This window comes from Patiria miniata, unplaced genomic scaffold, assembly GCF_015706575.1.
Source record: "Patiria miniata isolate m_02_andy unplaced genomic scaffold, ASM1570657v1 HiC_scaffold_2, whole genome shotgun sequence".
Lineage (NCBI taxonomy): Eukaryota > Metazoa > Echinodermata > Asteroidea > Valvatida > Asterinidae > Patiria > Patiria miniata.
This window is the reverse complement of record NW_024037058.1, coordinates 11,999,270-12,018,423: the sequence shown is the minus strand read 5'-3', so window position 1 is coordinate 12,018,423 and position 19,154 is coordinate 11,999,270.

The following is a 19,154-nucleotide window of genomic DNA, read 5'->3' as shown; positions in this document are numbered from 1 at the left end:
TTATTCTGAGAAACATTGTACTGTCTGAGGTATTACATTTATCATTTATATAAAGAAAGAAGAGTACAAGACCCAACATGGAATCCTGTGGTACCCCACAGGTATAATGACTCGACTGGTAGAATTTATAGAGGGAAATGATACATAGTGCTTTCTGTTACACAGATAATTTTCAGTAGTTCCAGGTCTGTCTCGCACACCGTAATTAGAATATTGTGACTTGGCGTTTGTGTTACCTTTTCTTGACTTGGCGTTTGTATTTCCATTTTTGAATAACAACAATAGAACATAAACGGGTGTCGCCATTACGGTTTGGGTTTTAAACAAAATTACCCAAATAACCATTGGATTAAGGCGGGAAAGCTATCCGGAGTTGACATGGTCAAGTGTAGCGGGCATCATCTGACACAAATTGGTAGAGATGTTTATTCGGTTCCGGAAAATGCATTCGGGTAGTAAAAATAAACGTTTGATGTTTCAAAAATACATTTTGCTTTAAAATGCATTAGATTGAAAGACACGGTTTATAAAATTTCGTTTCGATTAAAACGCATTTTGCAGCCCAAATGGGCGTGTTCCTGACCGTAATATTCCTTTATCTTGAATCGATATTGCGGTCGTCTCGTATGCCAGCCGTTCCAACCCCGTCCAGAGCTAGTAGCTGTTTGGCCTGACACCATAGTGTTTCATCCCCGCTACGGCCCCGCTGCGATTCCCCCCCCCCAACATAAGCAAATAGGGTGTACGTTTTGAGGTTTTGAACTTTACTTCTCTATTAAGCCAAAAGAAAAAAATATTCGGTCTCTGGTCAGACCAAAGTTCCGGAATTGACGCGGGGACGCGGCTTTTTTTTTTCTTTTTTTCTTTTTTCTTTTCTTCAAGCTTGGATTGTACAGACAAGATGGGGTACTATTTAGCTTTATTGGTGTCCTCATGTACATTGGTGTCCTCCATAATTTGCCTTGGTGCTCTCGATCATTTGCCTTGGTGCAATTTCCCATTCCTTGGTGCTCTTTGGGAAAAAAATTGAGGAAGTGCGGTAATAAAGGGCGCTGTTGGAGCTACCGCAGAACATTTTGGGAAAAAAAAATTGACGCGCATGATTAAAATCGACGCCCGCGCTGACCAGAGACCGTTTTTTTTGGCCTTACATGAGAAAAAACTTATCATAGAAAAAAGAAAGAAATGAAATCGAACCTTATTAAAGTTGGACTTTATTTTCCTTTAAAAAAATTCCTCCAAAGCTGCAAATTAGTAAAAAAAAATTATAATGTGTGGATTCGAACTCACATTCTCTCATTAAAATAATCATCCAAAGCCTCAGATTAAAAAAGAAAAACAATTCGTGACGGGTACAAAACGGTGACATGACCACACACCGCGATGATTCCTCGCGACTGAGCTATCGCACTGCATGCTCGACAAATCCTGGGGAAAAATATATATACCTGCGTACGTATCATAAAAGCATCGCAGAGGGCGCATTACAACCATGTATAATGAATGTAGTTTGGGAAAAGATAATTCGCCTACCGCCACGCCCGGCTGTCTCTGTATAGCGATAGCCCGTACTGTTCCCGCTCTGTTTAGTTAGTGATAATATTCTACAATTTTAAATTTTGATTGGTCATCTTCTGCAAAAAGTCTCAATATATGACTATTCTTATTTTACAAACGTTTCTACATGAATGTCCCAAAAAAGAAACTCAGCGAAACTGGGTTATCAATAATTGTTTCATTTCGGCTCAAAAACGATGCCCTGTATACGCTCCTTAGAATACACAAAATTGCATAAGTCAAAAATCATTTTTGGACAATAAGCCAACCGACTATGAAAACCACGCGAATGCAACTCTCTCTTTAGGGGTTTTCGAAATCTTTGCTTCGTCTTCGGCTTCGGCTTTGCTTCCGACTTCTGAATCACTGAAAGGCAAACTAAACAAAAATATTCCAACTTTTGGCTTCACATCAACCGATTGAATGTTCCTGAAGCATAACAGGCACCAAACTATTGCTGGAGTTCCAGAAATCGGGGCCTAAAATCTCCCTAAGCCGAAGGCGAAGCCGAAGCCAGTCGTTTCAAAAACGCTCTTAGCCTCATGTTAATTCGGGCTATTCACAATGCAGTGCGCCCCAAGAGTTTGCCACGGAGAGTTCATTTTTCCCAGTGCATTGTGGGAGATGGTCGACAAATTTGCAGCGCGTTAGTTTTTTCCGGTCAGTAGTTTCGTAAGCGTATGATTCAAGGATCTGTTTGCCCTTTTCTTTTCTTATTATATCAATATGGTGTTTTTTGTAAGGCGGCAGAACGCTATGCTCCAATTTATCACATATAAGATCAAGTTGTCTACTGACACTCATTCAAATGAGCCATGTTTTGTCAACCGTAAACTTGAAAAATTGACTCTACACGGAAAACCCTTGGTGGCGCACTGCATTGTGAATTGCCCGAATTGTCAGAGGCACCTTCAAGTTGTTATGAACTGAAGAGATGGAAGACATAAACCAAAAATTATGTCACCCTGAGTGCTGTTTCCCGCCAGCTTTATTTTTGATGACTCTCGTATGATCTAAATATCAGGGGATGCAATTAATGAACTCATAACGCAGTTATGCATCATCTACATCAGTTCCGCAGACGTCCGATCGTAATGGCACAAGCCTAAACCCTGACTGCAGCGCAACAAAGCGCCGGTCTCGTGGTAGCGAGTACACCGAAACAAAAACTGCCTCTGCAGCTTGCTCTGTCGAACTGCGAAATATAAGACAGACAGCCTTACTCAAGACACCACGAAAAGGCGTCATTAAACACATAAATGTAAATGTTGGGCGATATAATTCCAACACAGTAAATCTAAATTTGAGACGAGCTTGCGTTTACGGAAACTTTTTACTAATGTGGCCACATATACAATACAATAAATACTGATATAATTTGGGTAAATTCCGGACTATCTTTTGGACCTTTTTCTTTTTTCTTTTTTTTCTTTTGCGAAATAACTAACGAAAGAACTGAAAATGAAAAAGTTGAGTTCAGTGCAATTTGTCGGTTGTTGTAAGATAAGACAGAGTTAACTTTGTCTTATAATACTAAGCCTTTCGATTCTGGCCGCAACATCTGTTACAAACGTAAACTTTATTTTAATCTTATAGAATTCCGTTTAATGTATCAGTTGTTCTGAGATAGACATAAAAAACTTAATTGGTCTTAATCTTACCATACTGAGCTTGTCTGATTCAAGCCACAACATCTGTTACAAACGTAAACTGTAATCTTTGGATTCAGGTCAATGTATCAGTTGTTCTGAGATAGACATAATAAACTTAATTTGTCTTAATCTTACAATAATGAGCTTGTCTGATTCTGGCCACAACATCTGTTACAGACGTAAACTGTAATCTTTGGATTCAGTTCAATGTATCAGTTGTTCTGATATAAGACATAATAAACTTAATTGGTCTTAATCTTACAATACTTGAGATTGGCTGATTCTGGAAATAATATCTGTAGAAAGGCTTTCCTGTTTAATTGACAGTTGCTATGCACAGTCGATTAGATTTACTAATTAATATTATTAACTTCATTATTGCATTTTCTCTTTAATGACTAATCATGCTAGAGTATGAATGGCAGCATATAGTACAAACATGTACTTCATAAGTAAGCAACAAAGTCCTGTAGTTAAGCTTTAGTTATCATCCATACTCTTGATGCTATGATGTCTCTGAATCCAACCCATTAATCAGCCCCACAGGATTTATGACACAATTTGAAACTCTGTTCTCCACTGCGTGTGACAAGGGTATTTGTACTTTGGTTTGACAAGGCAGGCGCGGATTCAGGGGTGCGGGGTACACATATCCCCCAGCTCTGTCAAAAAGTTACTTTTTTTTCAATAGAAATTCATAAAACAATTCATAAGCTCTGACAACCCCAAAACAATTATACTGGTTTTAATATAGCCTACGCTATAGTGCACTAAATACGGACAGAGCGTGCTTGGTTACGGGGGCATTTGTACACTATCCTGTAAAATAGTGTTAATAATAATCGTCAGATTTGAACAGCGGCCCAAATGAAAGTATGGTACTAGCCCCCCCCCCCCCACCCCCACCTATTGATTTTACGGAGCAAAGTGTCCGGACAAAAAAAACCTGTCTAAATTTCAGCATTGATTTGCTGAAGAACCCACACCCTGTAAAAATTCCTGGATCCGCCCATGCAAGTTCCGTGTATATTGTTAGATTTCTTCATTTAATAGCTGTTTCGGTTTAAGTCGAAACAGCTATAGTTTTTGTCATAAGCTGTTCCCAATTTCAATTTCTTTTGGTAATTTTTTTATTTTTATTTTATCGGCTTTTTCGCATCACTTCGTAAAAAAGGGCACTCTTTACAAATTATGAGGGGGGGGGGTAAGCCCGTTGAAAAAGGGCATTTGAATGGGCAAAGGCAGTCTTTATAAAATATTGGGGGGGGGGTAAGTACCCCCTTACCCCCCCCCCCCTGTCTACGCCTGTTAAAACACAAATACCCGTCTCGCTTTAACAAGATTGTGCACCTTCTCGAGATGGAAAACTACCCTTCGAAAGCACAAATTGTGCCCCGCTTGCTCGAAAGCACAAATTGTGCCCCTGTTCATGTGGTTTTACATTGCCTTTTAATTTAATTTTATATTTATGTCTAAAGATGTAAAATAAACATTGAAATTGTGCCCTCTCTCCTCAAGCTAGAAAACTGGCCACTAAAAATACTAGTGCTCGTCAAGCGAATAAAAAGGTCACATGAACTGGCAATCAAACGCAACAGTGCCCCTTTTGCGATAAAAAAATGTTTTTCTACATAACTAGGTAAAAGAAACACAAAAGTGACCATTGCGTTTGTTTGGAGATTTAAGTATTGCCACTCACAATACAGACGGCCGCTAAAACTCAGTATTCTAGTACATTTTCTATGCATGGACTGGGAAGTGTGAGGCAGATTGTCAAAACCCGTTCTTGTTTTGTTTTTTGTTGGGTATTTTCCTTTTACGAGTCAGTCTAGTCACGCGTTAACTTTCTCCGTTGTAATGACGAATTGGACTTCCCTCAGTATCGGTCCCGCGCGCGGTCGCATTTCATATAAAAGCCTTCAACAGCATTCATGAGCATTCAAAGCACCAGGCGTTGCGCACAGTACTGTGAAATTGGGACAACTTATGTTACACCTGAAACAAAATGCAGGTCATGGTTAGTGACACAGAAACGCATGTACAATTGGTATGTTTGATTCAGAAAATGAGTAGAAACAATCGACATTCAGTATAGACCAGAGTAGTCAGATAGAGAGAGTGAGAATGCTAAATGGATGAGGGGTAGACCGATGACTTGATCCAGGGTAGCCGATACATCGGTGAAATTTCAGTTACCGATTGTCGGTTTCAGCCATTCGGCAAATTTGCTATTATTTGTCAGTGCCGAAATCCACAAGCCCCGTGGAGCTTCAGTCCGATATGGTATAGCAGCACCCACCCATCCTGTAGCCGTTCCAAACCAGGACGAAGTTTGTCACTGTCGTCAGAGCAGTGTTGCTAGACGGTTGCGTTTTTTCTCGTTCTTATAAATTGATTTGCAAAGATTTCCATTCGCAGTTTTTTAAAATTATATTCAAGCTCTTAGCTCGTTTCAGTTTTGTATCATTTGTATCTTAGAACCGAATAGTATTTTCAGTTTCGTTCTTTGATTTAGTCCATTTTAATTTCGTCTTTAATTGTGTGGGATTATAATGATGCCGAAATAATAATAATAATAATAAGAATCAAAGAAGAACGCTGCTGCTGCATCGGGGCAGGTTTCCGAGGCGAGGAGGCCACGAGGAAGGCCTTGTTCTTCTACTTCTAGGCCTAGCCTACGCCGATCGGGGGCTGCCGTCACTAACCCCGTGAATGAGACTCTGATGATGCAGGCGCCGACGTACGCAGTCCCTGCCGCCCCATTAGATGGACTGCTACATGTTCAGGGATAGAGGCCTGCCCAGTGCTACTGCACCGCCTGGAGCTCCGGGGTTTGGTGAGTCCGGTGTTGATAATATTGTTCAGTTGCCTGCAACAATCTCCCTAATCCTCAGGTTATTTCCGTATAGTTGTCCCACTTTCTCAATGCCCGTGACTTCACTTCCTATGGCGCTAGTACTAGTGTAAGTACCGCGGCTGCGCATAACTATACACAACGCTATAGCGTTTGTGATGAGCTGGGGATGGGGATTTCTAAACCAATCCAGGAAAAAATTTGGAACGGGGACTTCATCGACTTTGGGTCCCTTCTACGGCCGGCCCGTAGCGGTATAAATGCTCAAAATGACTGCGTGTTCATGGTCGGTACGCACGAGTCACCTGCTTGGCAAATTCGCCCTCACGCTGCTCAAAATATTCGCAAATATCCGAAAAAAGTCGGATATAAAGTCGGTTTCCGCTTACAACCTGTTTACCCAAATGACTTCAATTTGTTAGGGTTCTGCTTTAATTGGTTTTCTACTATGATAAATGTATGTCCATGGGCTGTTCAATATCTTGTGTCACATTATTCGAAAGGTTTAGCACTTTTCTTGAGTATAGTACCCGCAAGGTAGCAGGAACTGACAATCTTCTTCACTACCTTGATGATTTCCTTTTTCGTTGGGAGTGCAGACTCCAGTGATTGCGCAAGCGCCCTTAAAGGGACACTGCGTCCTGAAATCCCCGAAAAATTGTATGTTTTGGATTGTTTACTTATCCTATTTCAAACATCTGGTTGAAAGGAAACCAACCTAATGCACAATATGTGATTTCTTACACGTCCGCAAAAGGCAGACCCTTACGGCTGGAACTAGCACGAACAGCCCGACTTTTTCGGGTCGCACTTAATACCGGCGTACCATATAGGGATAAATTTTAGGCCCACTGTTATTTATTATTTATTCAAGCGACCTACCGCTTTGTATCCCTAGCGAGTGTAATTTGTTCATGTATATCCACATTAGTGTGTAGTTCTACCAGTGTTGATGAAATAGAAAACAATTTGAATAGCCTACAGCCCTAGCGATAATTCACGATTGGTGACTCAGAAAAACAAACCTACAATAAACGCCAGCAAAACAAAATCCATGCTTATTGGAACTAAAATAAAAGTCTGCAGTACTGACCTTAATGTCAGTATTGCTGGTAGTCCAGTTGTAAAGGTGAACTCTTGTAAGTGTCTAGGTGTTATTATTGATGACACTTTAAGTTGGGGCCCACACGTTGAATACGTGAAGAAAACGGTTTCCTCTAAACAAGGTATGCTAATTAGAATCCGCGAGTATGTTCCCCAAAGCAGTCTGCACTCTGTTTTTGTTAGCTTAGTTATGCCATCTTTAGACTATTGTAGTACTGTAAGGGGAGGAAGGTACACATCACAAGACAATATTCTTAATAAATGTCTGAAAAGAGCCGCGCGGATAATCCTGAAGTGTGCATTCTTAACTCCTTCAGCCGATACGTTTGCTAGTCTTAATTTGATGTCATTTGCTGAAAGAGTCGAGTATAAAAAGGCTATTCTTGTTTACAATTGTATAAACAAAATAACTCCTTTGTATATGACAAAGATGTTTACGAAAAATGAGACAATCCACTGATATGGCACTGAGGATTCCTTTTGCAAAAAAAAAACAATGTTCCTTTTACAAAAAAAAACCATGTTATGCCTCAAGATTTGCTGTAACTGGTACAATCATATGGAATAATTTGCATTTGCAGTTGAGAACCATGACTTCTCTAACCTCATTCAAATCTGAACTGCGTAAAACGTTCAGTCAGTAATAATATTTCTGCAAATAATTATGTGTGTATTTGTCGCTGTCTTCTCTGATTATACAGATCTAGATATGTGCTGATCTAAGGAGCCGGATGGTAATTTCCCCGTGTTTTCTCCCAAAAGGTTTTTTTCGCGAGGTTTTCGCCCCTCCCGTAATCAGCGAATAGAGTTGTAGCAATATTGTTTTCTGGATGTTACAAGATAGATCCAAATTTTTCGTGTTCACTGAATCCACTTTATAGTAAAGCATTCACACTGTACAGGTAGTTATAATAGTTTTAAAGATATTGTATTTATAGTATTTGCTTAACAACTATAGGCCTACATTAATCAAATAATGTTTTATCCCATTGTATTGAATTTTATTGTATTCATAATGTATTGTATAATTATACATGTTTGTAGTCATCATTTTTTGTATGCAGGGCCCAGTGGAAACCACTTTTAATCTGTTTGGGCATACCCTGGGTAAATAAATGTACATGTAATAGGTAAATAAATATATGCTCTCTCCCGCTTTCAGATGACCAGAATTCGGCAGCTAGCGCCCGTGGCAGACGCCACTATTGCTCCCTTGCCAGCAGACCTTCGCAGCAACTTCTATTCAGTTAGAAATGCACGGTCTTTTAGTAGATTCTGTCGCTCCCCGTACTCATTCAGTTTACCATGATGATCGTGCAGATGGTTTATTTTACGCCATGGCCTCACTTCTGATTCTCATCCATCGTTACATCAACTCATCCAATTTATTGCATTTATGTCCATTAACAAGAGTCCCCTGATACAATAGCGTCTTATGTTTCTGGCATTGCTTCCACATTACGTCTATACAGTTTGCCTGACATTACTCAGCATTGTATTGTCAAACGGTTGTTGGATGGTTGTCGGCGGCGAAACAGCAGCCGTGACACACACCGTCCCATTACATTCGATATTCTCCGCCTTATTATTCCGGCTTTGCAATCAGTTTGTGTAAGTCAGTTTGAGGCATTGCTGTTTCGTGTTGGCGAACTTACTGCGCCAACTCGTAATGCGAATTCACCTTCAAGACATTGTGACGTTTCTCTTCGACATCTCCCATCTGGTGATATTAAGCTCACGGTTCTCTAAGACCTATCAGTATGGGAATGGTTGTGTAATTTGCATTCCCACTGTGTCAAACGGTGACATTTTAATATGCCCCGTGCATGCCACTACGCAATACTATTTGCGTGACAGCCCCCAGCATCTTATCCATTTTCTATCCCACTTTGATGGTACACCCATGACTCGCTCTCAATTCACAGCAATTTTGAGGCGGTCCCTTACTTTCGTTGGCATACACGGTTTCCGTATCACTTCCCATTCCTTTCGTATTGGTGCAGCCACATCGGCGGCTATGGCTGGCATTCCCGAGCATGAAATACAGAGGATGGGTCGTAGGCAATCTGGAGTGTATCGCTGTTATAATTATTCACATTACCCCACAACTTGTTCAATAATTACTATATTATAATAAACCAGCTCCTGTTTGGTATTCAATTATCTCATTTGTGCGTTAAGATTAGTGTATTTTCTTTGCATATTGTTCTTTTACTTTCATGAGCCATTATATGCAACCCACCTACGAGCCATTGGTGTGGGTCGTTGGAGATTCCATCGTCCACTGGACTGGCCGGGCTGCTGCTTCTTCAGCTGGGGGACTCTTGAATGACGTGGCTACTATCCGTTCCACCTTGCTACACCGCTGTTGGTTGACCGAGCAGACCAACCCAGATTACATAATTATCCATGTAGGAGCAAACGATCTGGGGATTCTCCCCCCCCCCCCAAAAAAAAAAGCCACACAGGGAACGATTAACAGCATGCTTACTGGACGCGGTCTTTGTTGCCCCGCACCATAATGTGTTGGTCGGCCATCCTGCCGCGCGTCAACTACCCCGGGGCAAACCGCCAAAACAAAGTCAAGCGAGCCCAAGTAAAATGTAAACGCTTTTTTTATCATGTGTTTTGTTCGTTTAAAATTGAAGAACAAAATTGAGTAAGAGCAAATTATAAATGAACGTTAATCACATAGTATATCTCTTTCGATCCAAAAGTGTGACCTACTTCAGTTTCATTAAATGAAGTGAAAAGTACCTGTGCTTCGGCCATCAGCACTATTGATTGTAAATACAATGTCACGTCACTTGTTTTCTTATGTAACAAAAGGAACCCAAATCCGTCCTCAATAAAGGGAATAAAAAGTAAATAACATTGTTTGTAGTGAATTGCAATTTTCTCCGTTTTGCCTTCTTTAAACACTATCAGGACACCATGTGGTCCCATCGTAAACAAAACAAAACGTCTTGGCTGATCAGCATAAATTTGTTGACTTTTGCTAACTCTAGGGTTCGTTCGAGTAGTTCACCCAGATCGACTCGGGTAAAGGCAGGCGCACTCTCAGAAAAAAAATACACACGAAGTTGTGTAAAATTTAACCATGTTCTGTATGTACTATACGAACTCGCTTGCAATTGTGTAAAAAGTTACATACTGCGTGTTGGGTACAAGTTTTCTTGACAGTTGTGCAAAAATTTACTTGATGTATGTGTAAATATATTTACACATGTATTAATTAAAAGACAATTAAGTAAACTTTACATAACTTCCCGGACTGTGCAGCATACCACAGCATATAGCTATAAGTTGGAGAAACCAACAGGTCTTTGAAGTTAATAACATTTTCCCCAAGCTCTTTATAATTGTCATACCGTCCCCAATCCACAGCAGTTCTTGGAAACTTTGCAAGATAAGATACAACAGTACATGATGCATATCAAACCCATGGCCCACAGCTAGCTCGGCCACGGCGAGTATGCATGCGTGAATGTACGTGTACATAGGCCGAATACAGGTCAACTCGTACGCGAACCAACTCGTACGCGACTAACTCGTACGGGACAACTCGGGAAAGAATGTTGCAACCTGACGATACTTCAGTGGTTGTATACAAAGTCTATGGAGAGTCTAGAAAATTTTCTAGAAAGTATTTACTAACAAAATTGGAAATGTTTCTTAGTCCCAGATTCATGTCTTATCATCTTGAAGAAAACAACAGCGTCACTTGCAACATTCTTTCTACAACTAGTACATGGACAAATTCGTACGCGGTCCAACTCGTACACAGAATTAAACTCGTATACAAAATTATATGTAGTCGGCGATTCTTGACTATGTAGGCCTACTGGGAACGGTGTATCGTTTAATTTCTTTAAATTGGCTAATTTTGGCCGGCATACGAGATGGCTGGCGTACGAGTTGGCCCGCGTACGACACGTACGAGTTGTCTCGCTGCGAGTTGGTTCAAATACGAGTTGTATAATACGCGCAGTGGCCGAGTTAAACACTACTAATATTATAGAATATCCTGGGGGTTTTATGGTACAAAGTGTCCAGGCATTTCTGGGGCTTGGGGACGGTATAAGAATCACAAGAGCTTTAGAAAATGTTACCTTTAAAGACCGAAATTAGCTGCAGGACATCCCCTCGTTGTTTCAGACGTCACGGTGTACTCCATCTTCACTTATGCTGTGCTGTGCTAGCTGCATCGCGTCACTGAGTGTACGTTTTTACCTTGTTTTACTGAAGTACGTTTGACCTAATTACAGTACGTTTGTACATAATTAAGGTAAACTGACTGCTTTACTTTTTCAATATGTTTTTTTCATTTTACATGTTTTCGAGGTACTTTTTTTCCCGGCGAATTTTACCGAAATTGTGTATTATTTTACATAACAATTTTTACCTAATTATTTTTGACATATCTTTTTGAGAGTGCGGGATCGCCAAGGGGGTTGTGCAAACACGGACCATCATGATCCTCATCGACTGCGGTCAATCGCAAAAACAAAGTAACGAAGTCGGGCTGGAATTAAAACCTCTAAAGTCGCAATGAGCTCAATAGGCCAATGTTTAGGCTTCACTGTTCGACCGCCATATTTGCCCGTTTCTTGGAATGACCAATGCATGCGTGTCACGTATTTCCACCATTGATGACTCCGCTCCACGAGCAAGGTCTTTTGGGGCTGACCGTCGGGTGAGCGCCGAAAATGACGTCAGAGCTAATCAAACGGCACGGGGCTAAACCCGAGTCGACACAGCTAGGTACGCTAATTGAACGCACCCTTATAATTGTCAAAAAAGTTCTGTAGGATTACATGATTACCATGACAAGCAACTTAAATGTACTAGTACAAACAAAATGGGCGGGAAGCAGTCTATGTGGGCTCAGACAGATAGCGGTATATATTTTTTAGCGCGAATTACTTCCGCTATAGATGCTTCTTGCAAGGCTTTTTGCATATGATTTAAAAAAAATCCCGTTGCACGTCTGCCACTCATTTGTTTTCTGCTCACTACATACATATACAGAACACCAAGGGATGATTCGAAAGAGATCCACACGTACGGTGCTATCGCACTGCACTTATTGCGAATTATTGCAGGATGGTAAAATTGGCAAATTTTCAATGTGGCCAGATATCACCCCTTATTGAACAGTCGATGGAGAAACAGCAATACGATTTTCTCTCAGCCCGGTTCATACTCGGTTCAAAGCGAACACGAATCTGTGACGTCATGGTAAGTATTTGCCCTGCGAATTCTCAAAAGTTGAACACATTTCAACTCGGGCGAATTTCGCAGCGAATGTTTCATGACGTCAAATTCGCTTCGCATTCGCATTCGCATGAAGTATGAACCGGGCTTGAGATTTGAAAGAATTCGCACCTGATCAATTTGAAATACATCCAAAATGGCCACCGTGAGTGTTAAATGGTATTCCATTTCCATCATCGTTCCGATTGCATTCATGGGGATGTTAACGTAATGATCACCCAAGTTTCAGTAGTCAACAGATGTGTGGGTTTGTCGATTATGCTTTGGCTACTCCAAGTTTTAATCAATCCATCGCGAAGACACAGAAACTCTGCTTCAATCTGTGTCTTGATCATCCCAACTGCAAGTCTACTAACTACAACTTGAAGACACGGCAGTGCACAATCAACAATGTATCGCACTTGGGCGGCACTCAGGGGCTGAAGAGGGCATCTGGCAGTGTCTACGCTTTCAGTGAACCAACTTTAAGCAGCTTTTCAAAGAATCATGATGTTTGAGGGAAATGATTTATGTGGTCGCATAAATTAATTATTGACTTTAAGGAAACATGCAGGGGAAATTCAGCTCGTCTTGTTTTCATACATCTTACTATGTGTTCTTAAAATATACAAGATCTTAAAACTTGTTTTCATTGGAAGTGACAAGAAAGTGGTAATTTTTCAATTATTAGCAAATCCTTTCATCAATACATGTAAGAGGGCGCTATTTTGCTTTTGCTACCCAAGGTACTCCTTGCACAAGTGCTTATGAACAGTACAAAAATAAGTCCTTCAAAATTACCCACAAAACAAAGTTTTGAAGAAATACTGGCCATTACTATTGTCCAACAAACAAGCTGTTTAACATGATAAACAAGTAAAAAATGCCACTTACTCCAAAAAAATGAAGGCCTATATATACATGTATGTACCAAAAGCTATAGTGATACTACTGTTCTGCCTTGAATGACATCACGCTCATGAATATGGAAATTTCATAAGCATAAAAACTAAAATGTTGAATTTTCTCCCTTTTGCTGCTACAAAGGAAGTGGAATGTCATAATAACATGGCAAAAAAGCTGTTTTAAAAGTTTTTAAGTCATACAAATCCTATTGCATGTTTCATTTAACACTATCTTTTGGCACTCATGCAGGCATTATAGAATACATATGCAGTAACGGTGTTTTTGCTATTCGAACGGCCGAGTTGTTTTTCAGTCTGGAACAAGATTAATTTTGTGGGGACACAATACCAGTATCATAATGTGCGAATGCTAGTTTTCTATACTCCATTTAGCAAGAAATAGTTTAGAAAAGTGTTTGATGAGTAAAGTGAGTTTTTTCCACTGGTTTTTTCTTAACTACAGGAAATCAAAGGAATGGACACGCGTGCACAATATCTCCGAGACACATCCGACTATCTTTGAAACGAAAGGCCTTAATGTCGAATATGAGAGTTCATCAAATACAAACAGCGCCCTCAATAGCCCCAACATTACTTTATCTCAAAAAGTCCAAAATTCAAGTGGCCAATAACAAGAGGTACGACCGAGCCAAACAGAGACACAAGTCGGCGAGTATCGGCTGGGTATAGCACTTGGATATCAATCCAATGGTTCAAGGTCCAATTCTAGCTCCAGTCACTTCAATCAATGCATTACAAAATCAACAGGCTAGTTTGAAAACTGCTGTGGACAATTCAACTTGATATCTGTTGCTTTTGATTGAGAAGTTAGGTGTAAAATGTTTTCCTTCATTAATTATTTTTTTTCCTCTTACAAATGATGGACACATTAGGCTCCTTCCCCGTGACGTTGTGACCAATTAAAGTCTCAATAGCACTGAATCATAATGATTTGTCACGCTTTGTTTATACAAGCGGTTTTTTATGGGAGCCAGATGGGGACGAGAGCCAGCAAGCTCCCATGGAAAGACACACATGTAAAAATATCATGACGTCATTTTTGTCCCCGGTCTATTGTTCAACCAAATTAATGACCAACACAAGTCTGATCTGAATGCACTTTGTGATGGCGCGGCTGGAATATGCAGAGGGGCACTTGAGAGGCGCTCATGTTGTTGCCTGCATTGGTCTTAAGGAAGATTATACTGATCTTGTAGTTTTAAATTATTCATAGTTTCAGACTGAACTTCTTCCATTGTTTCTAATGTCTACATGTTTGGTTTTTCTGGCAGATCGGCGCCAAGCTGCGCAATCGTATCGCTGACCAGCTACTGACTAATCTGGAACCCAATCACCACGAGACCATCATGCACCTGCAGACTGAAGAGCAGCAACACCAGAAGTACAAGCTGTGATGACACATTTTAACATTTTCATTACCATAACTAGGCCCACATGAATATAATCATTTCTTAAAATGATTAATCATTCCCTTTGAGTAATGATTTCAAATCAAACGGCTGATTTATTTCTGTGTAACATAATCGACCTGAAAATCCTAAAATTAAACGAAATGAAATTGAAGTTTGATTGGGATTCCATCGAGTGATCGATAGAACCGAGGGATCACGTGAGATAGCGCGGCGTGACCAAGCGTGTTCATTTTTTAACGGCGAATACATTATCCCCCCCCCCCAACCAGGGTGGGGCCATTGAATATAATTATGATTTATCATTTTGTGGAGGGCACGTGATCCCTCGGTTCTATCGATCACTCGATAGAATCCCAATCAAACTTCAATTTCATTTCGTTTAATTTTAGGATTCTACCTCGTTCTCGATATTCACCTCGAGACCACGTGAGATTTCAAAGCAGGATAATGCATGAGCCAGGTACAGCGGAAAGAAGCTTTGTATTCACACAACTTCATACTGGTTCAGTTCAGCAGAAATCTTGCTGCAATGTTTTATTGAATTCACCTGCTTTTACTAGCATTTCTCGTTCAGTGCTTTTGTTACAATTACTGTTTTTCATCACTCCACTATATTAATCTCTCAAGCTTATTGAAGCATATACTAATTACACATTCTTACAATAACAACACCGACAACGTTATTATGCAAACATTCATCATGAAGGTTGTAAATGTGTTTTCAAATAAATAAAACTGCATATTAAACAGACTTTTTGGACTGTATAATATTATGCAAGGAAGTAATTCTCTACAATTGAAGTACAGCACTGGCAAAAGCCTCAGTTGCTGGGATGACAATAGCTTTGTCATAGTACTTAGCAAACGTGCTTTCTGTGCTCCAGCCTGCTGTTTTTAGTATGTCATTTATAGTAACATCAGCCCTTTTTGCCGCAGACACTACAGCTGATCTGGTACTGTGTGGTTTGAATACTGACACGTCAATGCCAGAGTTTGACAATACTTGTTTAATCCATTTGCTTATTGTTTCCTTGGTAACCTTTTTATGAGGTTTAGAATGAGAAATAAACAATTGACTTTCCTCTCCTCTGAGAGGCCTTGTTCGGCGTAAGTACTCTTCCAGAGTCTTAACTACACATAGACTTGTATCAGTCAATAAGGCTTCAGAATAACCTTAACATTGGGCAGACCTGGACGGCTCTGCTTAAGTATAGCAAAAAAGAAGGTATAAACCGAATCAGTTACTGTCATATTCTTAATATCCATCAAATGAAAAGTTTGGCATCTTTGTGCCGAGACCAAAGCAATTAGAGTAACTAACTTAAATGTCACTTCTTTTAAAGTCAACCCCTGTAGTGGGTAAAGACTCTTTAAATATCTTAGGACGATACTTACATCCCAAACCTCTGTATATTGTGTTTGGGGCGGTCTTAACCGAAATACACCTCTAAGAAATCTGCAAATTAAAGGGTGATTACCAACAGTAGTGGAATTATTAGTCACTACCGTAGCTGAGAGTGCAGACCGAGCGGTATTAAGTGCACTATAGCCAAGGCCAGAATGGTATAATTCTGCCAAAAAGTCCAAAACTGTGTTCACAGGGGGACATATTGGATCAACCTGTCCTTGACGACAGAAGCGAAGCCATCTTTCGAGGTAGCCAGAGTACTGTTTTCGGGTTCCCTCTCGCCATGAGGCCATGAGGATTTCGGTTGCTTGTTGAGAAACATTTTGCATTTGGAAGGATTTCCTGATAAGTGGCAGGCAACCAGCCGAAGCTTGTTCCGTAGAGGATGAAGTTGATCGCTGCTTGGTAGGGTCATCATATCCCTTTGTCTTGGCAGCAGTACTGGCTTGTCTACTAACATCGCCATGAGCTTGGGAAACCACGATTGGGTTGTCCAGAAAATCAGCACCCCTTCTGCCTCTTCTTGATCTACCTTCTGAAGGGAGGAAACGCATAGAAAAAATAAGGTTTCCATGACACTGAAAAGGCGTCTACAAAGAGAGCGCCCGGATCTGGCCTCCATGAAACATAAGGCAAGATTTGTTTATTTAGTCGGGATGCAAATAAATCAATTGCTATATCGCCCCAAAGGGATTGAATGCGATTGAAAATCTTGGGTTTAAGCATCCATTCAGTCCTATCATTAAATAATCTGGACTGCTTATCCGCAGCAACGTTCTGCGATCCTGGGAGATAAGAAGCAGATACCCATATATTCTGATCTATACACCAAAACCAAAGTTTTTGTGCGAGTTCATTACATGGCTTAGATTTTATACCACCCATAGAATTTACATAAGCAACTGCAGTGGTATTATCCATCTGGATACGCACATGGACATTCCTTGACGAGGAACAAAAGGAACATAAAGCCAAGTATGCTGCTAGCACTTCAAGATAATTGATATGCTGAGTAGCCTCAGTGGCTGTCCATTTGCCTCCTGCATGGAGTGATTTATGGACCGCACCCCAACCAAGTTTGGATGCATCTGACTGAATAACCAAGTCTGGCTCTCCATGAGAAATTTGTTTGACACTGCCCCCTATATTAGTAAGCCACCAGTTTAACTCTTCTTTGGATTTCTCAGACAACCGCATGAGCGCAGAGAAATCACCTTTGCTGTTTTGCAAAGCTTTTATTTTGTCTGTTTCAATGCTCCTATAGAACAATTGTCCGTATTCAACCCCTGAAAAGCAGGCAACTAGGACGCCAATAGTGGACGCAACATCCTGAATGGTAATCAGGTTTTTGCTTAACACAGATGTAATTTGGTTACAGACCTTTTCAACTTTGCCAATTGTTGGTTGAATAGTCATACTATTTGAATTCAGAATAAATCCCAAGAATGTTAATTGTTGCGTTGGTTCGAATACGGATTTGTCGGGGTGGACTCGGAACCCCAGATTGGTGAACAATGAGGCTGAATGCCGAACATTTTCGGTACATTCTTCTTTTGTGTCTCCCTGTAAGTAGGAGTCATCAATATAACCAACTGATAAAAAGCCCTTCTTTCTTAGGGTTGAATAAACTGGCTTCAGCAGTTTTGTAAAAATTCTTGGGGCTGACGCTAGGCCATTTGGCAAACAAGTAAATTGATACAATTTATTTCGCCATGAAAACTTTAAGAATTGTTGGTGCTCTTGGGCAATTGGCACCGAATAATAGGCATCTCTTAAGTCAATAGAGGCCATGTAGCAGTCGCGTTTCATTAGTCGCACTGCAGAGACTAGTGTATCCATCTTGAAATGATGATAAGCAACTGATTTGTTAAACTGTTTCAAGTTCAAAATCATTCTATAAGTGCCGTCTTTTTTAAGTCTGGGGAAAATTGTGGAGACAAACTGTCCCTTTTCATGGAAGGAATGTTTTATAACACCCTTTTTAATGAGCTTGTCTATTTCCAAATCAAGACTTATTTTCTCCGTCTCATGAAAATTAATTTCTGTTGGCGGCCATATTTGAAAAGGGCGGCACCCTTCCTCGAATTTAATATGGCAATTTTGAACCGTATCAAGAACTTGCTTATCTGAGGTAATATTCCTCCAAGACGAAATAAAGTCCTTTAAACGACCTGCTATATTGGCTTCTATTTGGCATTGATTTGAAGTTTGTCTTACCTCCTGTTTTACTTGTTCTTGTTCGACTGCTTGCCGCTGTGCCAAGATTGGCGGCTGTTGTACGGGCGGGAGTACAAAAAAACCCTGCCTGCAGCGCCTCTTGCGCCCCGGTACTGGTGGCCACCTCTGTCATATGACCTGTGCCCCGTCCGACCTCTCGCACGTCCCCCACGGGAACTGATTGCCAATTTTAAGCCAACCTTATTCACTTCTGACATATCTTTGACTTGTTTGGGTAGGTCATCCCCAAAAAGTTGTTCAGTGAACTGAACAGTAGTATCACAAAGATGTTTAAAATTCGGATTAATATCTTGCTTGATAAATTCCCTGCGTCGCATATTCAACTGATAATTGGCATTAGCCATTAGTGCGATCGCATCTGTTGCATTACGCAGCAGTGGTTTTATGTCAAGTTTATCAAGCTCCTTCTTTTTGGATGCTTGAAGCAGTTGTTCCGAAAGCTGAAGCACAGGTACAACTGACTTAATGACGGATGTCTGAATTTTTTGAAATTTGACATCCTGGGAGCGGGTACTGCTCGACATATTGTCCCAAATGAGTTTGTTCACTTTTGTTGGGATCACCTTTTCACAGTTCTTTGGTCTGTTATAGGTTTTATACATGTCTTTTACTTTGTCGTCGGACAATTTGTCCCGCATTATAGAGTTTGCAATTGATGCCAACTGGGCATGTACTGCATCAGAAGTTTGTTCATGTATCTGAAAATCTTGTACAATATTTGCAAGTAACTCGTTTTGTTCAGAATTA